At 42.5% G+C, this 12,114-nt stretch overlaps 1 protein-coding gene across 3 annotated transcripts in view; it reads right to left on the reverse strand.

Annotated features, from left to right (window-relative positions):
- Nucleotides 1–12,114, reverse strand: part of tbc1d1 (TBC1 (tre-2/USP6, BUB2, cdc16) domain family, member 1) — a 287,433-nt gene that overhangs the window by 191,352 nt on the left and 83,967 nt on the right. The gene's annotated exons all lie outside the window — the stretch shown is intronic.

The raw sequence follows: 12,114 nt of genomic DNA on the forward strand, positions 1-12,114 counted from the left end.
GCTTCTGACCCAATATCGGTGAATAAAAGAATGAATATAATTCAAAGTCAGGGTGGTGTCTGGATTGAAGGGAAACTTAGTGGACGAAGTTCCCATACACCTGCTGCCCTGGGTCTTTCTAGGTGGTAGAGATCCTAGGTTTGGAAGGTGTTTTTGAAGTAAAAGGATTGGCACCATGAACCACACATTGGGAGCATATAGTCCACATAATTAGGACAGGTGGGAAGGAAATTGAAGGGAGATTTCATTTTGCTGCGTAAAGGGTTAATTCTTTTGCAAGCTTCCTGCAATCATACAAAGGTGTTCACAGATGGAAAGAGAGTCCTGCCCATCCTGCTGAAAGCTATGGGTGCAGTCACAACACAGTCTTTGCTCACTAAAAAAAACCTCACATTCAAATAACAGAAGGGGAATGCTTTCACAAGCAGCCCTGCCTGGCAATCTCGTGTCTGTGTCTGTGTCTGTGTCTGTGTCTGTGTCGGGCGTATCAATATTAGCCAACAATGGGCAAGTTGAACACATTATATTTTACGCGGAAGCTGGAGTGACCTTAAATAGCTGAAAAACAGTACCCTGCAGGCTTCACTTTTAAAATTACGAAGCCCAGGACCAAGTCAACTCAAATTAAAGATGCCAGCTTCAGGTAATGTTGTGACATAAAGGCAAAGAAATCATTAAACATTGTATTACCATCCACAACCAGTCTTTTTCCTTGCTAAGTAGGAAAACTTGGAGAGATCTCAACCTCATGCTGAAAGTAGTAACAGTCAGTCAGTCAATAACAAGCTTAAACCAAGATTCTCAAAACACGTCAGAGACCTGGAGGAACTGAACACTGCACACCACATCACACAGAAAACAGATACCAAATCCATTTGCTTCTGCACAGCCAGGAAGGTACCAAACTCACTTTCATACACAGTACAAATGGAATTTGAGGAAATGCTCCACCAAGGGTTTAAATTAAAAGGCTTCCTCCACATGGGGCTCTGCTAAGATACCAGCTCCCAAACGAAACGGATCCCCCAGAATTGGAGTTGACTGAACAGACTTGAGTAAGAGTGTGTACAATGAGAGATTCAGTCCAACATGCGTGTAAATCTTCACCAAGGTGGGCCCAACCAGCAGCCTTTAGCAACTTCCCGTAGATGAGGAATGCAGACTGCTAAACATGTTCATAACATTCTCTGCAGAGGATCATTTTAACCACATGGCCTTTGGGGTCACATCATATTTTCCAACAATGTCCAATATACTAGATTTAATCATCCTTCTAGTATCTTCCATTGGATTTTTTTTTTCCATTTTTGGTTATTGTCATACTGGGCCTAATGGAGGTTGTCGTTATTTGTTATTTCAATAACAAAACTATATTTAAAAAGTACATGGATGTCAGTCTGTTAAACATCAGTAACCCCACATTGCAGTATTTTGAACAATGCCCTCTAATCAGTATAATCAAGGATCACTACAATAAGTCATTACGATGGTCTCACAGGCTTTCTGTCTGGATTTCCTCCCAAAGATTGAGGGACCTCCAAGAGTTGCCAAATGTCAAGCTAGGGTGCATCAGTTTGTATGGTGGACAGGTTGCTTCCTATCGCCTTAAAGACAAGGATGTTGCCAGGGTTGGAGGGTTTGAGCTGTAGGGAGAGGCTGAATAGGCTGGGGCTGGTTTCCCTGGAGTTGAAGGGGCTATGGGGTCATCTTATAGAGATGTATAAAATCATGAGGGACATGGATAGGATAAGTAGGCAAGGTCTTTTCCCTGGGGAGCAGCAGTCCAGAACTAGAGGGCATAGGTTTAGGGTGGGAGGGGAAAGATTTAAAAAGGGACCTAAGGGGCAACATTTTCCACACAGAAGATGGTGTGTGTATGGAATGTGCTGCCAGAGGAAGTGGTGGAGGCTGGTAAAATTACAGCATTTAAACAACATCTGAATGGGTACGTGAATAGGAAGGGTTTAGAGGGATGTGGGCCAAGTGCTCGTAAATGGGACTAAATTGATTTAGGATATCTGGTTGGCATGGACGTGTTAGACCGAAGGGTCTGTTTCCGCGCTGTACATCTCTATGACACAGCCTCAAACTGTGTGACTCAGACAGCAGCAGAAAGAAGCTTTTTTGCCTCTTCATTTCCAGCCAGAACATGGGAACGCCTTGGTATTGATCGGTGTGAACACAAAGGGTGGCTTTTCTCTTCCAGGCTGGCAGTTATGCATAATGGATTGAGATTCAGAAGCTCTATCTATTTACACGAGAAGTTGCTATATTACAGAAAAGGCCTTATTAGATTAGATTAGATTACTTAGTGTGAAAACAGGCCCTTCGGCCCAACAAGTCCACACCGACCCGCCGAAGCGCAACCCACCCAGACCCATTCCCCTATATTTACCCCTTCACCTAACACTACAGGAAATTTAGCAAGGCCAATCCGCCTAACCTGCGCATTTTTGGATTCTGGGAGGAAACCAGAGCACCCGGAGGAAACCCACACAGTCAAGGGGAGAATGTGCAAACTCCACACAGAGTCGCCTGAGGCAGGAATTGGACCCGTGTCTCTGGCGCTGTGAGGCAGCAGTGCTAACCACTGGGCCACCGTGCCACCCATTCTTCCACTCATGAAATCCTGGATGTCATTATTTCTGCAATGACCAGAATTAGCCATTACTGTTTCCAATTCATTGCTGCCTCTACAAGACCATAAAACACAGGACCAGAATTAGGCCATTCAGCCTATCGAGTCTGCTACACCATTCGATCATGATTGGTACGCTTCTCAATACCATTCTCGTGCCTTCTCTCCATAACCTTGAGCCCCTCACTAATCAAGAAACAATCTTTCACTGCCTTAAATACTCAATGACTTTGTGTCCACATTATTCTGTGGCAAGGAGTTCCACAGATTTATCACACTCTGGCTGAAGAAATCACTCATCTCCGCTCTAAAGGGTCAACCTTTCACTCTGAGGCTGTGCTCTCAGTTCCTATACTCTTCAACAGAAACATCTTCTCCATGTCCACTCGATCCAGACCTCTCCATATTCTGTCAGTTTCAATAAGATCACACACCACCCACCGCCACCCCCCACCCAACCACCTGTCTAAATTCCATCACGTATAGACCCAAAGTTCTCAATCACTCCTCATGACAATCTCGTTATTCCCAAGATCATTTTTGCAAACTTGTTCTGTTCACCCTCCTTAGATCCAGGGCTCAAAATTGCTCACAATATTTGAAATGCACTCTGATCACAGCCTTATACAGCTTCAACAGTTCATCTCTGCTCTTGTATTCTAGTTCTCTTGAAATGAATGCTAACATTGCATTTACCTTCCTCACCGCCAACTAACCCTGCATGTCAATCTTAAGACAGTCCTGAACTAAGATTCCTAAGTCCCGATATGCTTTGGATTTTCAAAGCCTTTCCCCATTTAGAAAGGAGTTTAACTCTCTGTTCTTCCTAACAATCTGCACAAACTCACTTTCCCACATTGTATTCCAGTTGCCACTTCTTTGTCCACTCTCCTAGCCTGCCCAAGTCCTTCTGCAGCCTCCCTGCTTCCTCAACAGTACCTGTCCCTCCACCTATTTTTTTCACCTTTGAATATTCATATGGGGATAGGTTCACCAAGGTAATCTCAAACCAAGTGAAGCTACAAACAGGACATCATAAAAACCTCCTTGTGAAGATTTTCATTATTTAGCCCAATTCAACTAGGACTCTATCTCATTACAGACTGGCTTTGCTCCATGCCAGGTATTTATGGGCTCATGGCTCCAAATTCAACATCCCTCCCATTCTCATGTTCTAATACAAAGCCTCACAAAACAGAACCAGTAACATTTATGACAGAAAGAAAGAACATTACAGAGCAAGCCAAGCTCCCAATTTCAACCCGAGACACAGAGCTCACAATCTGCTCATTATGGAAAGGACAGTCCAGCTTGGCTCAGGGACCAGCAGTGTGGCAGTGGCATCACTGCTGCAAGGTTTGAACAACTAAGATCCTACGTTGTCTGAACATCAAATGCAATTGTCCAAAAAAAAACATACAAGGCCTTAATTTAAATTAAAAAGAAGCCAATAGCTGGATGTGCTGCATACCCTAATCCTCAGAAGGAAACTGTGAAAACAGACATTGGGCAAGGGATGAACCAACTCAGGAGGAGTTTGCAATGCACAGTTCCTTCACAACTGAATAAAGAAATTTGTACACATTCAGGGAGACTTGAAAAGACACAGCAGATTTTCCCAGTGAAACACAGATTGTGCGCTTGCGTGTGTGGAGTGTAGGACAATATGTGAATACTAAAATGGGTTAAGTAACGTAGAGGTAGAAGTAACTGTACCTTTACACTTAGAATACTCAATGTGCATGTACATATGGAGATATAGTATAATCACAGTTGATCACAAGGCATTGAGAACAGTCTCTAGGATTCCAGAGATGTCTTCTCTTTTTCTCTCTTTGGAGACAGCTACAGTGCACAAATGCAGACTGTCAGCCTCTATACCCTTAATATGCGACCACATGACACTACTGAATGGAAACTGACCCTTGAAGTCATGCCTTCTCTAATCCATAAAGAATCTAATTCCTCATAAATGCATTCCTCCAGATATTAAAAAGGCTTAAAATTCTGCATTAATACTGCTCAGTCAACAAAATTCTCTATGTTTTCCAATGCTTAGCTCTTCTTATTCACGAACCATCCACAGTACTGGTCACCGTTCCTGAAGTGCTCCTCGCTATACTGGATGAATGGCAAAGTCAACAAAAGTCAGCCAATCAGCTGTATGTTACAACATGGCTTTCTATTTAAAATTTCCACTTGATAGCTGAATGGCCAAATGCTGTCCTCTTTAAAACATACCACTCAATCCCTTCTGTTAGCCTATCTCAACCAAGGTTACAGTAGAAGGACTACAGCCTACATCAACTCCACTGGTTTGAAAGTGGTTGGGGAGGTAGTGATATGAACTCAGCACGTAGCCAGGGTTTAGAACACAGAACATTACAGTGCAGTACAGGCTCTTTGGCCCTCAATGTTGCACTGACCTGTGAAAACAATCTGATGCCATCTAACCTACACTCTTCCACTACTCATATGCATATCCAATGCCCATTTAAATGCCCTTAATGTCAGCAAGTCTACTGTTGTCGGCAGGCCATTCCATATCTTTACGACTGAGTAAAGAAACTACCCCTGATATCTGTCTTTAATCTCAATTTAAAGCCGTGTCCCCATCTGTTAGCCTTCACCATTGGAGGGAAAAAGGTCTCACTGTCCACCCTACCTTACCCTCTGATTATCTTATACGTCTCAATTAAGTCACCACTCAACCTTCTTCTCTTCAAAGAAAACAACCTCAAGTCCCTCAGCCTTTCCTCATAAGATCTCCCTTGCATGCCAGGCAACATCCTAGTAAATTTCCTTTGAACCCTTTCGAAAGCTTCCACATCCTTCCTGAAGGTGACCAGAACTGCAAACAATACTCCAGGTGCAGCTTTACCAGTCTTTTACAGCTGAAGCATGACCTCATGGTTCCGAAACTCAATCCCTCTACCAATAAATGCCAACACACCATATGCCTTCTTAACAACTGTCAACCTGAGTGGCAACTTTGAGGGATTTATGCACCTAGACAACGAGATCTCTCTGTTCATCTACACTGTCAAGAATTTTACCATTAGTTCAGTACTTTGCATTCCTGTTATGCCTTCCAAAGTGAGTCACCCCGCACTTTTCTGCATTAATCTCCATTTGCCACCTCTCAGCCCAGCTCTGCAGTTTATCTATGTCCCTCTGTAACCCACAAACATCCTTTGGCACCATCCACAATTCTGCCTACCTTAGTGTCATCCACAAATTTACTAACCCAACCTTCTTCGCCCACATTCAGATCATTTATAAAATGACAAATAGTAGTAGCCCCAAAACAGATCCTTGCGGCACACCACTGGTAACTGAACTCCAGGATGAACATTCCCCATCAACCACCACCCTCTGTCTTCTTTCAGCTAGCCAATTTCTGATTCAAACTGCTAAATCACCTTCAATCCCAAAACTCTATTTTGTGCAATAACCTACAGTGAGGAACACCTTACCAAATGCCTTACTGAAGTCCATGTACACCACATCAACCACCTTTCCTGCATCCACTTGTTTTGTGACCTTCTCGAAGAACGCAATAAGGTTAGTGAGGCATGACCTACCCTTCACAAAACCATGCTGACTATCTCTAATCAACTTATTCCTTTCCAGATGATTATAAATCTGTTTTTTTATAACCTTTTCCAACACTTTACCCACAACCAAAGTAAGGCTCACTGATCTATAATTACCAGGCTTGTCCCAACTCCCCCTCATAAACAAGGGAACAACATTTGCTATCCTCCAGTCTTCTGGAGGGCAGTACGGTGGCTTAGTGGTTAGCATTGTAGCCTCACAGCACCAGGGTCCCAGGTTTGATTCCAGCCTCGGGTGACTGTCTGTGTGGAGTTTGCACATTCTCCCCATGCCTGCATGGGTTTCCTCTGGGTGCTCCGGTTTCCTCCCACAGTCCAAAGATGTGCAGGTCAGGTGAATTGGCTCTGCTAAATTGCCCATAGTGCTAGGTGCATCAGTCGGTGGAAAATGGGTCACTCTGTGGAGGGTCGGTGTGGACTGGTTGGGACAAAGGACCTGTTTCCATGCTGTCGGGAATCTAATCTAATCTTCTGTCACTACTCCTGTCAACAATGATGACGTAAAGTTCAAAGCCATAGGCTCTGCAATTTCCTCCCTGGCTTCCCAGAGAATCCGACGATGAATCCCATCCGGCCCAGTGGTCATATTTTCAGACCTTCCAAAATTGCTAAAACTTTCTCTTTGTCAACCTCAATCCCATCTAATTTTGTAGCTCTGTATTCTCACAAACATTGCCCTTTTCCAATGTGAATACTGACAAAAAGTATTCATTAAGCGCTTCCTCCATGTCCTCAGCTGCCACAAACAACATTCCACTACTATCTTTGATTGCCCCTAATCTTGCTCTAGTCATTCTTTTATTCCTGACATACCGATAGAAGGCCTTAGGGTTTTTCTTGATCTTATCCGCCAACAACCTCTCACATCCCCTCCTGACTCTTCTTTGTTCTCTCTTTAGATCTTTTCTGGCTAACTTATAATTCTCAAGCCACCTAACTGAGCCTTCATGCCTCATCCTCACATAAGCCTTTCTGATTCTAGTCGCTGTTTGTTAAAAGGCAGGCTTAGGCTTAGCTGGACTGCCTGACCAATTGAATTGTGCTCAGGTACGGTCTCAATTCACACCTGAAGAATGACCACTAACTTATGGGCTTTAAAAACAACAAAACGTGCCTCCTGCAAAAAGTGCCACAGAACTGTCTGCCCAAAAACTATACTGTTTCTCAATGAAAGGACACAGGAAACAAAAATTGAGACATTTTAAATAACTAATAAATTTATATGGCATTACTCAAAGTATGTCAGAGATAGGTTTTATCCTACTCAAACGTACAACTGAAATGCCTGAGCCAACTGATTTGCAGCGATTTAATAAAAGCATCTTTTCGTAAATGGTATTCCATGAAGTCTAGCAATTGTATCCATACTACAGTAGATACTGCAAATATGTGACCTTGATGATGATATGTTTGTGTAGCTATGAATTCTATTCCTTGCCTTACCAAAACGCCAAAACTCTGAAGTTGCAGGTGGATAGGAAACAGGATCGTGCTGACATGTAGTGATTGATTTATTTTGTTTGGGGGGGTGGGGGGGGGGGGGGTTGGGGAGGTGAGTGGTTAATGCAATTACATGTTTAGGTTGTCTGGGGAATCAGAGCAGGGTAGACAAGGAACAGATGCAGGGAGTAACCCTTTTCTAAGAAACTACGGGAGAAACCTTGGAAATCGTGAAATGGGAGAGCAGTTGCAGTTGCAGTGTCTCTCGAGGGAGACAGGATTTCAAAAGATAAGACGACCACAGCTGGAGTGAGAACCCATTGCATGATGATGTGTCTACAATATAGATTTCACTTTTGGATGCTGATTTCAAAACTAGAGGCACTAAGCCGTGGCTTAGTACTGCAAAGGTGGTTTCTAAAAAAAAAAATCAGTAAGTCATTCTGTAACAGTGAACTAAGTGTACCAGTTCCAATGAGATGTATGGCTGCAGTTAAGTGCTTGGCTGATCCCTGCAGTGTTAATCAGATTGGGGGGGGGGGGGGGGGGGGTGGGGGGGGTGCTATTATACTTCTTCGTTTGTGACAGGCAGAGTAAACCAGATAAAGCCATTTATGTTGTTTTATTTTTGGAAGAAAATAATGAGTCTGGTTCAAAAGAGATCAGGTTTTCTCTTTCAATTTAATTCTATTCAAGGAAAATGATCATTGCAGTGGAAGCTTTTTTTCTACATTCAAGACCACGAGAATTTGGGACAGAAACTTCAAGTTGTTCGAATTGGGAGCTATTAGGCCATCAGAATTATGAAAAGGTTGATGCGGTTAGCTTTACAATTCCCAGCTGACTCTGGGAAACTGACAAATTTTGTCTTGATGTCTGTGCTAAGAATTTCCTCATTGGAGTATGTACTTTTTTCTTTCATTTTCTCTTTTGTGTAATAAACTTCTGTTTATGATGTGAAATAATATCTGCAGCCTCTTATAAAATCATTTCAGTGATTAACTACCATGGGCCAGCACGGTGACTCAGTGGTTAGCACTGCTGTCTCTCAGCAACAAGGTCCCAGGTTCAATTCTAGCCTTGGGCGACTGTCTAGTGGAGTTTGCACATTCTCCCTGTGTCTGCATGGGTTTCCTCCAAAGATGTGCATGTTAGGTGAATTGGCCAGGTTAAATTGCTCGTAGTGCCAGGTGCGTTAGTCAGAGGGAAATGGGTCTGGGTGGGTTACTCTTCGGAGGGTCGGTGTGGACCGGTTAGCCCGAAGGGCCTGTTTCCACACTGTAGGGAATCTAATCTAATCTAACCAACCAAGACAATTGAACATATTGGCCAACCAGGCCAGCTTTCATTGTGAAATCAGACTTGTCCAGTAGCACCATCAGCTAGGATCATGACAATTGAAAGAATGATGTCAAGATAAAGTTGCAAAATAGAAAAGAGGTAAAAACAGGAAATTTGAGGGTGTGATTAGCAAAACAGTAACATAAAGGAGTGTTACAATTACAGGTGACATGCACCAGGTCAGAGACTTTTAAAGCATGAATAGAGATGTGTTTGTGATGCTGCACATAGAAATCGGATACAACATGAAAACATATACATTGTGAATTCCACATATCTTTTGCAACTTTTTTTTTAAAACTTAGTTTAAAACATCAAACTGGGAGCAAAATACTGAACAGCTACAACAGTTAGGTAGGAATGGGGAGGTATTTTGGAAGGTTGAGGCATGGCCATGACTTGGAGGTGTTGTAGTGGTGGGGCAGACAGACAGATGGATTGTGGTGGTGATAAGAAAAGATGCATCGTGCTTGAACATGGCATAAACATCTCTCTTTTACGGAGGGTCTGAAAGGCAGAGTTACAATTAGTAGAAGGGATGATGGAGACTGGGGATATTGGGAATATCGTCCAAGCACAAGCAAGATTAGGAAGAGGGTCTTGAGGGTCCATGTCATAGAGATGTACAGCATAGAAACAGACCCTTCAGTCCAACTCGTCCATGCCAACCAGATACCCAAATCTAATCTAGTCTCATTTGCCAGCAATTGGCCCATACCTCTCTAAATCCCTCCTATTCATATACCCATACAGAAGCCTTTTAAATGCTGCAAATGTACCAGCCTCCACCACTTCCTCTGGCAGCTCATTCCATATACACACGACCCTGAAAAAGTTGCTCCTTAGGCCCCATTACATCTTTCCCCTCTCACCCTAAACCTATGCTCGCTAGTTGTGGACTCCCCCATCCCAGAGAAACAACTTTGTCTATTTATCCTATCAATGCCTCTCATGATTTTATAAACCTCTATAAGGTCACCACTCAGCCTCCGACGCTCCAAGGGAAACAGTCCCAGCCTATTCAGCCTCTCCCTATTAGCTCAAATCCTCCAACCCTGGCAACATCCTTGTAAATCTTTTCTGAACCCTTTCAAGTTTCACAAGATCTTTCCTATAACAGGGAGACCAGAATTGCACACAAAAGTGGCTTAACCAATGTCTTGTACAGCCACAACATGACCTGCCAACTCCTGTACTCAATACTCTGACCAATAAAGGAAAGCGTATTGGTAGTACTGTAGAAAGCTGCCTTAATTGAGCTTATATATAAAAAAAGCAAAAAAAAGTGAAAGCAGGCGATTTAGAAGACAGCTTTCTCTACTTCTTCTCTCACCCATCACTTTCCTCCCCCAAACTCATACCCAGTTCAAATCCTGAATTTTGTTGCAATTTTTTTTTATTCGCTTCTGTTTCAAGTTTGTCTCCTTTAATTTTTGTTGCCATACCCTGGTACTGCAAGTTTTTATCTTGCCATATCTAGTGTATGGGATACAATAATTTACTTTTCTTGCTAATTCACTTTGCTGAGACGTTTCCTGTCTCTCTGTGGTTTCCCATGTATTGTATTCTCTCACAATGACACCACAACAGTTTAAACGTCCAGACAGAGCGCCCTAAATAGCAGGTTAAAAGGCCAATTGCACACAAGATGAGAAATGTCACAGATCAGGAGGGGGAAATCTCAGTGATCGAGTTCTGATAATTCAATTCTTAAAACACATTTTTCCAAGTCATTTTCTAAAAGCAAATTTTCTCAGATTCCTGCAACCAACCCCATGATCTTTTTCATGACTCCGAAGAACAGGTGTAGCAGATGTATGGGATTGGAAACCCTGAAAGTACCCTTCCAAGTTGTACATCATCCTGACTTTGAAACAGATCATCATCATTTCATCTTCACTCAATCCAAATCCAGCTCTGTACCAGTACCTTTGCTACGCAAACCAGTAATTTCAGGGAGCAGCTCACCATGACTTCCTCAATGATGGGGCATTGATACTGCCCCTGCTAGGAACACATAGGAAGACGGAATAAAAAGAAAACGAAAACTTATTGTAAAGTATCAAAATTGGAAGGCTTTAGAAATTACAGTGGATCAATGTACAATTTAGAAAATGCCTGAATTGCGAAGAGCTGGAGGATGTAATTCACAAGGCAGGAGTTAGGGAATGAGCATTTGAAAGATCACAGTCAGAACAAATCCCAGGTCAAATTTTTAAAATTAGCTAGAGAGACAATTGCCATAACAGACTTTGAAATGTTACTGTAAAACAGACCAGACATGATGAAAACAACTCGACAGGTGAGTTCTACCAGATCATTAAAACAAACATCAACAGGATTTGTTAGTTTACTGGAAACCCATACAACAATAAACGACAGTATTTAATAACTATAATGTCCAACACAAACAATATATTTACTTCCACATTTGGTGTTACTTTAACATGGGTAGACAATCAGCAAACACTGGTTCAGTTTACCACAATTTGTCAATAGCAAGTCTTCCTATCAGCATGGAACTGTGCCACCTCTCATCGCAAATCTAACAAATAAAACAGAGCAACTTGAAAACCAGCAATAAACTGGTTGCAAATGTGTACCTTAGTCATTTGTGTAAATGGCCACGCAGGATTATTACCCCGAAAGCATAACAGTGGCTCAGCACTGAACAAAGATCATTTGCATTGTGAAGATAGGCTTTATATTTCTAAAAAGAATGTTTTGACACCAATATCACTTTCAATATAGGGGACCAGTTAGATGAATATTAGTTAAGTGATTCAGAACAGATTCAACACCACAGCTTCAATTCCTGTTATGGCTGACAGATCGGTCACTTTGTCTTGACCGTAAGAGCAAAAACTGACTGAAATAGCTGAGGGATGTGTTTAGGCTGAAGCATCAAGAGACAATAAGCCAAGGACCCATCTCCACGTGATGAACTGTTTTAACATTGCTTGGACTCAGACAAACTGGACGGCTCAGATATTCTGCTTATTGCTGGAGTGGATCGAGTCAAAGGTGAAACTATTAAAGAATGCCCAGTTACCTGCCAATGATTACAACCTGACCCTG

The sequence above is a fragment of the Hemiscyllium ocellatum genome, chromosome 1 (assembly GCF_020745735.1).
Source record: "Hemiscyllium ocellatum isolate sHemOce1 chromosome 1, sHemOce1.pat.X.cur, whole genome shotgun sequence".
NCBI classification, from domain to species: domain Eukaryota; kingdom Metazoa; phylum Chordata; class Chondrichthyes; order Orectolobiformes; family Hemiscylliidae; genus Hemiscyllium; species Hemiscyllium ocellatum.